The 12,719-nt window shown below is 41.7% G+C and overlaps 1 protein-coding gene across 1 annotated transcript in view; it reads left to right on the forward strand.

Annotated features, from left to right (window-relative positions):
• agbl4 (AGBL carboxypeptidase 4) overlaps positions 1 to 12,719 on the forward strand; it is a 270,285-nt gene that overhangs the window by 212,676 nt on the left and 44,890 nt on the right. The window lies entirely within an intron of this gene.

Genomic DNA, 12,719 nt, shown 5'->3' on the forward strand with positions numbered 1-12,719 from the left:
TTCCTAAATCTATTGTTCGGGTTTCTAGTTTTGCTTCCATTTGTATTGGGTTTACCCTGTACAGAAAAAAAAACATCAGCTTTACAAGTATTTGCATTGAGATCTAAGACTTTATTTCCTCAAATGGTAGCCATCCCTCCAATAAATGTACCGACCTTGAATGGTATCGAATGTAGTGAGATACGATAGAAATCTCCTTTTGTTGGAGGGCTGCACAGCCCTCATCATTACCTAGTTCATCAAATACGGAGCCCTGTTAAATCCGTTTTATTGTTTTGCTAGCCAGAACAGCAGCAGTGAAACAGTCTATCGGCTGAGTCCTACTGCGCTATAAATACTGCGCGTTCAACGTAATTATGCTAGCTTGCTATTTAGCTAGCAGGCTGGCCCCCTTTTTGAGGGCACTTATACACAGATACCCACTGTGCAAAAACAACCTCACAAATATTCGAATAATGCTCTTATGTATCGTTTGTATCCACTGTGCAAAAACAACCTCACAAATATTCGAATAATGCTCTTATGTATCGTTTGTATCCTTGGTTTCTTTGTTTTGTTTGTTTGTTTTTTAATACCAAAAATGGGTCGTGGTAAAGACAATGCTTTAAACCTTGTAACATGTGTACTGCGGTACGGAATGTTCAACCCACATTCAGCTTCATCAGCATCTCAGTAACATGCGCCAACGGGACGCGTAACCCGACCGAGCCGTTTGCTCACGGCTGTATCCGAACGCCGCTTTCTTTGATTGCTCTCACACTCAAGTAGCGCTGGATGAAAGAAGTTAAACCTCACCAGCCGTGATTCTTTCTGTCCCACCTCCGGGTTGGAGGGCTGCACAGCCCTCATCATTACCTAGTTCATCAAATACGGAGCCCTGTTAAATCCGTTTTATTGTTTTGCTAGCCAGAACAGCAGCAGTGAAACAGTCTATCGGCTGAGTCCTACTGCGCTATAAATACTGCGCGTTCAACGTAATTATGCTAGCTTGCTATTTAGCTAGCAGGCTGGCCCCCTTTTTGAGGGCACTTATACACAGATACCCACTGTGCAAAAACAACCTCACAAATATTCGAATAATGCTCTTATGTATCGTTTGTATCCACTGTGCAAAAACAACCTCACAAATATTCGAATAATGCTCTTATGTATCGTTTGTATCCTTGGTTTCTTTGTTTTGTTTGTTTGTTTTTTAATACCAAAAATGGGTCGTGGTAAAGACAATGCTTTAAACCTTGTAACATGTGTACTGCGGTACGGAATGTTCAACCCACATTCAGCTTCATCAGCATCTCAGTAACATGCGCCAACGGGACGCGTAACCCGACCGAGCCGTTTGCTCACGGCTGTATCCGAACGCCGCTTTCTTTGATTGCTCTCACACTCAAGTAGCGCTGGATGAAAGAAGTTAAACCTCACCAGCCGTGATTCTTTCTGTCCCACCTCCGGTACTGGTTTTTCAAAATGCACATAGATCAAGGTGACGCTTGCCAAGGTCCTGTTGGAAGTGCTTCTCCTACCGTTTTGACTGCTCTGTGTACATAAGTCGTTCATGTGTGAGCCTCAAGAGCCGATGCCGGGAGAAGCATCTTGTTTGGTCTCTATTTTTGATTACAGTATTAGTAACTTTGTATACAATCCACAAACTGGTTCTACTTCATCCAACTTTCACCGCCCTACCTCATTGTTACTCTGGTGTTTTGTCTGTCAGTGACTCTAAGCTCCGTGTGTATAGTCAAAAGAAAATCTATCGGTGGGGGGGAGGGAATATTATAAATGGTTACGCAACATGTACAGAATATATAAATATATATCTTCTTAAACACCTCAATTCACGATATCATTCTTTAAAAAAAGAAAATTAAAATTAAAAAAAGGATGTTTCTTGAGCTGCTTCATGGAGGATGCTGCTGTGCGTCGAGGGGCTGCGGCCGCGTTGTAATCTGCTCTTGGCTACGTCGTGCAGTTGCCCCCGCCCGTGCTCGTTTTTTTGTGTATGTGTTGCGTTTGGAGATTTTTACTGGTTGACGGTGCTACCAGCAAACCGTTCTCTACGGACCTCAAATGGTGCTGTTTTTTCTATGTTTTTAGCCCTCACGGAGGAGGGGCGGGGAGACGCGTTTTATTCAGGCGCGCCGACCACACCGCTAGTCCCTCAACTCTTTGGTGAAAGCAATTCAAGCCAAAACGCTTTGCAAAACGCTTTTGCTGTTACCGTGTCGCTTACGTGCTATCCGCCCAAATGCCGTTCTCTACTTAGTTGTGAATCTCACGAGTACCTCAGAACCTGTTGATTTAAAAAAAAAAAACAAAAAAGATGCGTCTGCTTTCAACACCTGTTTGACGCCAATGTTTTCCGTGTGTTTGTGTAACGTTTAGGGAGAGTTCCGGACATCTTATTTTAATCATAATGGCAGAACTTAGTTCACCGAAAACGGATTCGTTTACAATGGCAGTTTGTGGCTGTTTTGTGTTCCCGTCTTGATTGATTCACTAACTTCATTCAACTCTTTTCAGTGTAAGTGTAGCAGTGATCCACACTATACGTAAATATGCATTCAATGTATGTTTTGGGAGAATATCTAGTGCAAAATTTATGTTCTGATTGTTTTTGTTTCCACTTAGGATGGGCATTGGCCTACCTTTCTTTGTTCAACCATGGGGAAAATTGACCAGAAATGACTGGTTATTGTTTTGTCTGTGGTGGAGGAATATTTCCGATAAAAGAAAATTCTTAATCAGTTCATTGATTATGCTGCCCATCCATAGTTTGAGAAAAATATCTCTCCAATGTCATCACTGTGTTTAGTCATTTCCATTTGCAGCACTTAAGCCATCCACGGGACTGTTTGGTAAAAATCAAATGTACAGTATTTTTGATTGTTTGGTCAACATTGGGATCCTATTGTCATGGCAACTCAAACTTTATAAGTTCCCGTAATCACTGTTGTTGTTGAATTGAAACCGTGCCCGCCTCTTTGAGTTGAAATGCATTGCCATGCTCAATTAGGGGAAGACAGGGTAATTAATGGACGGTGTTCCAGTCTGTTGGTACGATAACGTGAAAGACACTCATAATTTCAGTCAACATTCCCTCAGCCTGCTTTGGCCTTTTGGAGGCCACCACTCTATACTAGGCAATAGTGCGTATGTATATGTCCTCGCTCAACCGGCCACACCTCTGCTACGCTGACAAGATGCTTAGCATCTTCTTTTTGTGTCTCTTGCTGCATTCAGGAACATGTGTTTAATGTAGAGATAATAAAGCAAAATAAATCCAGACTTTTATTCTATCAGCATTAATCTTGTGTTGGCATTTTTTTTGTCTGATCCATTTCTTCAAGATGTATTTCTTGATTTGTGTTGGAATTTGATCTGCTGCTTTATTTTTTTGCCCTATTCATGAAAGAAGAAGTTCATTTGACTGATTTCCAAATCTTAATCAGAGATGGCTTAATGTTTACCAAAAAATATTTTTTTTAAAGTGGATTGTAAAATATCTTTACTTTTGTTCTAGCACATCAGGTTTTGGAGATAGTTTTTTTTTTTTTTTTTTTTTTTTTTTTTTGCTGGGGGTTTAAGTTAGACTTACAAAAGCTTGCACAATACACATTTTACCATGTGTTGTAATTCATAGCTATGACATTACAGAAGAAAGTCTACCTGTTGCTGAACTTAATTCATAAATATTCATTCCATATTATTATTATTATTATTATGAAAACCTGATTGCTTGAGGGAAAAAAAAACAGACAGGTTTGGAATCAGCCCAAAAAAATCGTTTCAAAAAAGTTTACTTGCATCTGTGATTTAAAAACTTCCTGAGCAGCGTCATATTGACTGAAGATAATCTATATTAACCCTTTCATGCACTCTGTAAACTGAGAACATGATAAGTTGTCCACTAGAGTAACCACTGTCCCTCAAAGGGTTAAAAAAAAAAAGTGTCTACCATTGCCCTTTTGGGCCCCTTTGTGATAAGGCACCAAGTCAACTCTCTCCATGAATAGATCAAACTGTGCTGCTCTTGCATTTCCATATATTATTGCCTGTGTAAGCAAGTGTAGCACCCAGCCAGCCTTTTCCTGCAGCCCGAGGGGACTTGTCAATGTCACTATGGCAAAAGCCTGCCACACGCCTCCTAATGTATTACCGCCCTGTTTTATTGACAGCACGGTGATTCAGTGGAGGTGATGATGGATTAGTGCTGTGGCCGTGATACCGGGGCCGGGCACTGCAGCCTCGCCGTCTGTCGCATAAGCGCCGCGTCGTCCCCGCGCTAAGATAGGGGGACATATTGTATTTATGTCACACGTACAACCTAATGAATATGGACATTTCGCTGCCTTTATGGAGCGTCTCAGCGCAGTGTCGGATTCATCTTATCCGTCTTTTCGTGTCAGAGTAGCTGTGACATTGGAACTTTTCAGAATGCACAAATATGGCGTCCTTTAAAGGTTTTCTACGCTGGGTGCGGCTCGCAAATGGCAGGTCGCAATGACTTACAAAAGAACTAAACATATTTTTTTGAAGTAAACCGTCATCTTGTTTTTGATGAACAATATGGTCTTCCAGTATCGCTGATGAATTACGTTTCTTGCAGGGCCCAGGATATTTTGCAGTCTTGTGTTCATGTTGTGCAGTATATTCGGATTCGATATTTTGCGGTGTAATGTTCTCACAACAATTCTTATGAGTCCAGACTTTGGTCCATGTTGTCTTTAAAGTGACATTTTAGTCATTTTTTGTCTCACCTCGGTCTTACATAATCTGCCCATTATTCACAGAAACTTTTTTTTAAATTAAACACACAGTGAGTTACATTAGAATATTTTGGCTGTACTGAAGAAACAAACATTTACAAAACAATCAAAGTTTTAAGAAATTATAATCACTCTTTACTTAGCTTTCCGTGTACCATTATCAAGACTAACAATTTATTTTAAAGTACTTCAAATGTCATGCACATAAAAATTACAATAGATAAGAAATTTTGCCAGAATAAATTTAAAAACATAGTTGAATCGCCAATGTGTTGTATTCATGCACTAAAAAAGTTCAACAAACTGCTCTTTGTTGGATTCTTTCTCATGTGCATACTTTTGAGATAGTCGCTCTCTTCATCATTCAGTCGGTGTTCTCCTGAACTTGAGCACGTGCAAAACATGAGCCACGTAATCATCTTCATTTCCTGCGGTGGTATAAAATCGTAATTTAGCCCTCAAGGTGATTAACTTCATACAATTTAATTAAGATTGTGGCTTTTGCAACCAATCGACAGAAAAGTGAACCTACCTCTCTCTCCTCCATCTATCCCTCTTCTTGGTCTAACTCCATTTGTACCCACTCACCACGTTGGGCTACATGTCCCCACATAGTATATAACCGATATGGCGGCTGCCAGCTCTTTTCAAAAGGTCCTTATCGTTCTCAACAAGCTTGTTTGGCTCTTTGCAGTGATTAGAAACGAGCAATGTTGGAGTCCATCAGGCCCTCCAGTAAATTAATGCAAAAGTGAACCTATACATGGGAATATGCACTCACACATGCTTCAGCCCCGAGCACCCACATAGCCTTTATTAATGCAGGCGACTCCCAACTGCCACCCCCATTCACCATCTAAAAAAAAACAAACCGAGGCACCTTTGCAACGAGTCGTCATGGCAGCGGCCAATGTCACTGCTACGGCCGCTCACTGCCTCTGTACGCTAATCGCGATACACATGCTAAAATATTCATCTCCCACATCTCACCACTTGACACACTGACTTTCACATTGATGTCTTCTTTCCAGGTGCACTATTAGTATTTTAATTGTTATTTAATGTAACAAGTACAGTTTAGTACAAGTTAAGCAATTTGAACAAATAATGTATAGTAGTAATCCATTGGCTGTCATGGGGATTATTTTATACATCCCCTATAATAGATATCAAATATTGTCTTATAGAATCTTACTAGATATTATAATAATAAATTATCATAATGTTCTAATGTGCGGGGCTTTAAAAACTGTGTCTGCTCTGTTTTGTGTCATTGAAATAAACGTATGAGTGCAAAATGTAAGACGGCTAATTCCTAGCTATAGCATTAGCCAGTGTGCTTTACAGGGATGGTGTCAGTCGAGGCTACAGATGGGTTTCCTTGGAATGCTTTTGATTACTCTATATTGTTAAATTGTTTGATAAAGCGATTTAAAAGAGCAGCAGTGGTTATTCCGCCCTGTTTAGGAATACAATTGGTTCACCTAGCGGTGGTAACCTATATTACTTAGCTAACAAAATTTACTTTAACAGACACATGTCATTGAGTTACTGTACTGTACTGTACAAGTTTTTAAAATCAGTGATGCACTGCACTCGCAATAAGTGAGCCACGAGATAGCAAAGGACAACTTTATCTTTATATTTGGTGAAGCAGTATGAGGCTCACTGCCCAAGGTTATTCCTGTATGGTGGTTTCAAATAACTGTTAGGTAGTCAGTTATTAGTGTAATTGTGACAGCCGCTGCTGTTAGTCAGAAGACTCTCCTCTAGACTGTGTCAGTTGAAAAGACGTTTGGTAAATTGCATAGGAGGAGAGAGGGAACAAAATTCAGACATAGTTGCCACGATCGTTGAGGGATTGGCTAATTTACTGACTTTCCTGTTGCTTGGTTAATGGCACCGATATACACTTTTGACTTTTGGTGAAATGGATAGCGTGCAGTCGTCTAGCAGCAGGCTTGCTATTATGTTTTGCTGAGTAGTTGGGGAATCACTGCTTCAGTGGTTAGTATGTCTGCCTCACAGTCATGATGTTCTGGGTCTCAGCTCGGTTTGCACCATCCTGGATGGAATTTGATGTTTTCCAAGTGCTCGTGTGAGTTGTTTCCGAGCACTCATGCTTCGTCCCACATTACAAAACATGCATCTTAGATTAATTGAAAGTTCTCAATACCGCCCAAAAGTTTTGTAATTGCCTATATACCATCAAATGCTGGCAAAGCACTTTTTTCTATGAGACAAGGCTATGGTATGAAGCTCCACCCCTTACTTCAACTTAGCTCCTTCGCACCAAGATAGCACCCAAGCATATTTATGTTTGACATGGCTTTGGCCTGAGCACAAAATTTGGTAATAAGGGCGATATCCACAACTTTGACTAATGCTGAACCAGGGGTCCGAGTTTTAGCATTTTTATGGCTAGCTTCGAACCGATGTCAAAAGTTGGACGCTTGAGCTCTACTGTATACTCATAGATTTCCTTGTTTCTGATCTACTGAGTATTATTCTTAACGGTGCTTTATTAAACAAGAAATCATGAAAGGTGGGCTGTTTGTGTGAAAAAACAGGACGTTATACTTCGCTGTAAACAGTATTAGGTGTAGATGTTTAAGCGTAGAGGCACCCGTTTGTTTTCCGCCACATGAAAGCGTGCAGCATTTGATTGGTTTGTTTGTCTCTTCACAAGCCTCATTCTGCATGCGCGTTTAGCCCGCTTTTGATTCTCGTCACAACAAAAGCGGCCTCCTCAATGACTCAAGAAACAAAACCAAATGTCACACAGCTTCCCTCTTTTCTCTTGAAGATCCTCATCATTTTCAAAGCTTTTCATCTGCGGGATGGTTAATAAAAAGGGCCAGACAAATCCAAACCGTGGAACGATTCATCTTTAATTACAAGCAAAATCTAATCTTTTAATTGGATAACAAGGCTCTCGTCGCTAAGCAGACTTGAAAGGACGTCAGGTATGTTCGTTTTTGTGATAAAATGGGGAAAAAAAACAATAGATGTTCACCATGCATCCTGTTTGATTTGCAGCGGGGGGAAAATGATGTTGGATTTTGTGATATGTGCATGAAAAAAAATAATTTTAACAAACACCAGCGGATTTTATTGGTTTAATCCTCCTGTGTTGCGGATCAAATTGATTCATTTGAACAAGTAGAAATAAAAACAATGAATGCATACATAGTCATATTTTGTGTCCTTGTCTTAAAATAAAAATGAAAGAAAAAAAACAAAATATTTTGGTAATTTAATAGAATGTCTCACATTTCCCCATAAACACAAACAGACCAAGAGGGTAAAAGCACACTATTGGATATTCAAGACAGAGAATTATATCAATAGCCATTTTTTTTTTTTTTTTTTTTACAACCTGACTTTTGATTGAATTTTTTTTAATTATTCAGTATGAAACTTTTCATCAAATTTTAACACCTGGCCACCGTGAACATATGAGCTTCACGCCCTTGTGGAATTCGTGACTGTAGACAAAAAGTGACACTTGTCCATCCTTGTCAATGTCAACATAAAGCATGACAACGTGTGCGCGCGCGCACACACACACACACACACACACACACACACACACACACACACACACACACACACACACACACACACAGTGGCCATGCGTGGCATCCATCACTATTAATGGTGTGGTGTTAATGAGCATCTTGTTGGAAGGTGTCACTTTACCCTCGGCCATGCGCACTGACATCAGTGCCATACTCTCCGCTCGGGAGGTCACCATGCACTCTGTGACACTATATCATTTAGTTTTAAACCATCAGCCTCCCAGACACGATATTAAAAATGTATCACCTTATCGCAGCCGTTCTAATTTTCAGTCAGTGAAAGGTGGTCTTAATGTACAAAATAAGTTCCTCTTATGTGTGTTAACTTTCTTGTCATAATTGGCGGAACTTTCATGGCAGTAGCTTCTATATGACAGTCGTAAACACTGAGAAATGACAACAGTTGTCTTGCCAGTTTATTCCTTGCCAAAATGAGGAGAGATTGTACAAAGTTGACCCACAGAGGGATGGCACTGACATGGAGGAACGTGAAGGAGGAGCATGACCGCAACATACTTGGGGAAGCAAGATGCCCCCGTCCGAGGGCTGATTAGAAGTTCCCATCAAGTAAAACTATAGCATGTATTGTAGATTTGTCACACCACGTAGAACACAGTAATCAAGTTATTTATTCATACAGTGGCTCCTTTTATTTTATTTACAGCACTCTGTTATTGTGGGAGGGCTTTTTTTCTACGTTTGCATTTTTAACCCGTACGTAGGATTTTGTATGTATTCTATTTTATTCTATTTCTGCCAAGTTCTCAAAATGGTTTCTGAACTGACAATAAAAAAAATCATTTTTACTCTTTACTTACAGTATTGTATTTAAATGTACTTCATTCTATAGACCTCTACTTGTCGAGAAGAAAAGAGTTTCATCACGACTTCTACTTTCTTTTTTACAGTGACAGTAGTGAAACGTAAAGAGTGGGACTACTTTTGCCACCTCTCACGGTTGCGGGGACCAAAGTCTTAACCCCACTACGTGTTTGTACGTTTGCGTACTGTATGTGTAAGCGCGTGTTAAATCAAGTTGACTGATTCTGACAGGCTGCCAGCAGCATGCACCTGCAGGCAGCTCGCTTCGATGTTGGCCTCAAACAGAAGAAGGGACCCCACAAAAAGTGTCAGGAGTGGATGACAAAACACATGTGGGTGAAAAAAAAAGGAAAAAATGTTTTTTATATGTACACTGTCTGTGTGTTCACACTAGAAAGCAGTTTGGACAGCAGGGACTGGCGGGCTGACGCGCGGATTCATAGGTGACGGCCAAAATAATAGCTCTGCTGTCACACTACTGTTTATAACGGGACCCCCCCCGCCTCACCTTCCGGGCCCCCCTTGCCCCCACTGTAACCTGCCGCTGACTTTACACCCACGTGGTGTATCTCTGGCTGAATGCCGTGTTGTTTCGCGATAAAAATTTGGCTGCTTTGATTTTCCTGCGTTGTCCGGCACTCTGACAGGCTTGTTCAGGAGATGTCAGGGAATCTGACGAGTGTCCAACCGCTCTAACTTCATCTAAATTATTGACGTGCGAAGCATTGATAATTTAAGGCGCTAGATCTTTTCTGACAAGGGGACGGTTTGTGGGAATTAAAAATCAAACTATTCACCAAAAAGGAGATAGTTTAGCATGGATTTATGGATCTGCCGTGATCTAGTTGTGCGCTATAGTGGGGCAAGGAAGCAAGGGAGGCGGAGTGAGAAAAACAGATGGGAGAGGGTTAATTGAAGCTGACTTGTGTCGAGTGTTTGAGCGTCCCGAGTTGACACGTGCTCGTGGCCCGTATGCTCCTGTTGATTCATCCCCCTTTGCACATTGGAAGCATTCTTCTGCTTGAAAGGGATAAAAAAATAATGCACGTCATCTTTTTGCATATGATAGTATGTACTTTGTGGTTTGTTGTCGGTTAGTCACATGGTAGAAAGTGGTTAACGCATCTGGCTCACAGTTCTAAGGTTCCGGGTTTGAATCTGGGGTCCGGGTTTCGTGTGTTGGAGTTTGCTTGTTCTTGCTGTGCCTTTGTGGACTTTTTTTCAGGGATTCGGGCTTTTCCTCCTCCTCCTTCCACATTCCCAAAATGTGAATGTTGCATTCATTGAAGATTGACCATCTGGCCACCAGTCCAGCGTGTACCTCACCTTTCACTCAAAGTAGGCTCGGATAGGTTACAGCTCAGCCGCAACCCTATTTAGATGACTGTGGATTTTGAGCAGATTGGGTAACCTCTATCCAAGGTTATGGTTTGTTTGTTTTTTTGACCCAGCGGATTGTGTTGAAGTTTGGATATGAGCGGGCTGAAGACGCTCGCCATTTTTTGACACTTTTGTTGTGTACTGAAGTTGAAGTTTAATGTCAAATCCTTCGCTTATATTTTTTCAGCATCGGTTCTATCCCCCGTGAATAGTTGTGGTCCATTATAATAGTTATAACCTGATCAAAATCATGACCCAACGGGCTGGGTCAAATGCTCAACCCAATGCACTGGGCATAAATAACCCATAAATAACTTTTTGATGCAGCGCTGGGTTAACTATTTCACCCAATTTCGATGACCTTTGACACTGAAGTTTTAAGAGTGGAGGCTCAATATTGACAGTGTACCTGATGAAGTGTCGATAGAGTCCAGGTCCACAGAATTTGAGGTTTCGGGTGCGCATTGTGCAGCTATGGACATTGGTTGGACTGCTCGGGTCAGTCTGTGTGTCACTCTGTGTGTGTGTGTGTGTGTGTGTGTGTGTGTGTGTGTGTGTGTGTGTGTGTGTGTGTGTGTCACAGATGTGATGTGTCCCAGCTGGCTCGCAGTAGACTGGCAGTGTGTTGATCCGAGTGTCAGTGGGACTGGGTGCCTCCTCGGCGAGCCCTCCTCTCCTCCGCCAAGCTGACAGACAAGGTCAGCGACTCATCTCGGCCCGTCTCTCCAAGCTAGTGACAGCCGTCCCTCAGGGAGAGAAACCACCGACAGCCCCCTGCTCCCTGGCACGCATGCAACGCCGCACAATTAATATTGCATCACCCTTTTCTAATCTGCTCCCTCTGAGCCCTCCCGGCTGAGGGGGTCTCGTCGGGGCGGGCGCGCTTCCCCGCCGCCTGACCTCGCCCATCTCTTCCAATAACGGCCAAAGAAGCAGCCGAAACATTATGAATACGAATATTTCTTTGTTTTGTGACAGTCTCGGTCGATATCGATGCATCTTCCTTATCTCTGTCGGAGTTTAAAGCGACCACATGTCTCTTTTAGGAGTTTCACTGCAACTTTGTTTGCAATGCAAACAGAATGAACTTCATCTCCCGCTGTTTTACAAACAGACTGCAGTTTATTGCTTTGTGGTTTTAAACTAATTTCCTCACTAAAAATTGCTTAATCTTACCATCGTTTCGCCTCAGTCGGGGCTCACATCTGCTGCTTCAGCTCCATATTGCACAGCCATCTTGTGATAACGACCGACCAAATCATTTCAGCATCTATCTATCTATCTATCTATCTATCTATCTATCTATCTATCTATCTATCTATCTATCTATCTATCTATCTATCTATCTTTCTTTCTTTCTTTCTTTCTTTCTTTCTTATGGTTTTCTCACATTCCAAAAACAAAATTTCTGGCACTGCAATTCAATGCAGTTTTGCGGAAATCGACTGGAATAAGTCTGGGCCGGTGCGGTAGACACGTTTGCCCCGATGCGAGGGAAAGCTGGATTTGCCCATTTGCTAGAGTTTGCAAATGCAAACCAAGATAGCATTTAGCATCCACAGTTGCACAACCACACCGGCCACCAGATTGACTCGCGATGTTCAAACATTTTATTTTTTTTTTCTGTCGGAGAAGAGGGAGGAGCCCCGCCGCTTCTCCATGTGAAGCAACACCCACTATAGTTCCCCGCGCGAGACACGCACGGTGAAGGGATATTCCGAATTTGACCTTAGCTTTGTGAGGACGCTGAATTTTCCAGTGCTTTGAATGTGAACGTGAATGTTTTTTGTTAACTATATTTCCCCCTGTAATTGACTGGCGACAAGTCAAGAGTGGACCAAAGTTAGCTAGGATCGACTCGAGCTCACTCGCAAATCTAATCAGGACAATGTTGAGAAAGAGAAACTGGATGGATGGTTGGTTTGTGGTCTGCGCACAGACCCACACACACATAGATGGACAATAAGAGTATTGGAGTTTTTTTAATGTTTTTTTTTTTGTCCCCTCGATGCTCTTCAGCAACAGATGTAGAGAAATATCAGCTGACTGATACTTTTTATGTCTGTTCTTTGTCTCTGCTTTATCCCGTGTGTGTGTGTGTGTGTGTGTGTGTGTGTGTGTGTGTGTGTGTGTGTGTGTGTGTGTGTGTGTGTGTGTGTGGGTGGGTGTGTCT

This window comes from Hippocampus comes, unplaced genomic scaffold, assembly GCF_001891065.2.
Source record: "Hippocampus comes isolate QL1 unplaced genomic scaffold, H_comes_QL1_v1.1 scaffold22, whole genome shotgun sequence".
Classification (NCBI taxonomy): domain Eukaryota; kingdom Metazoa; phylum Chordata; class Actinopteri; order Syngnathiformes; family Syngnathidae; genus Hippocampus; species Hippocampus comes.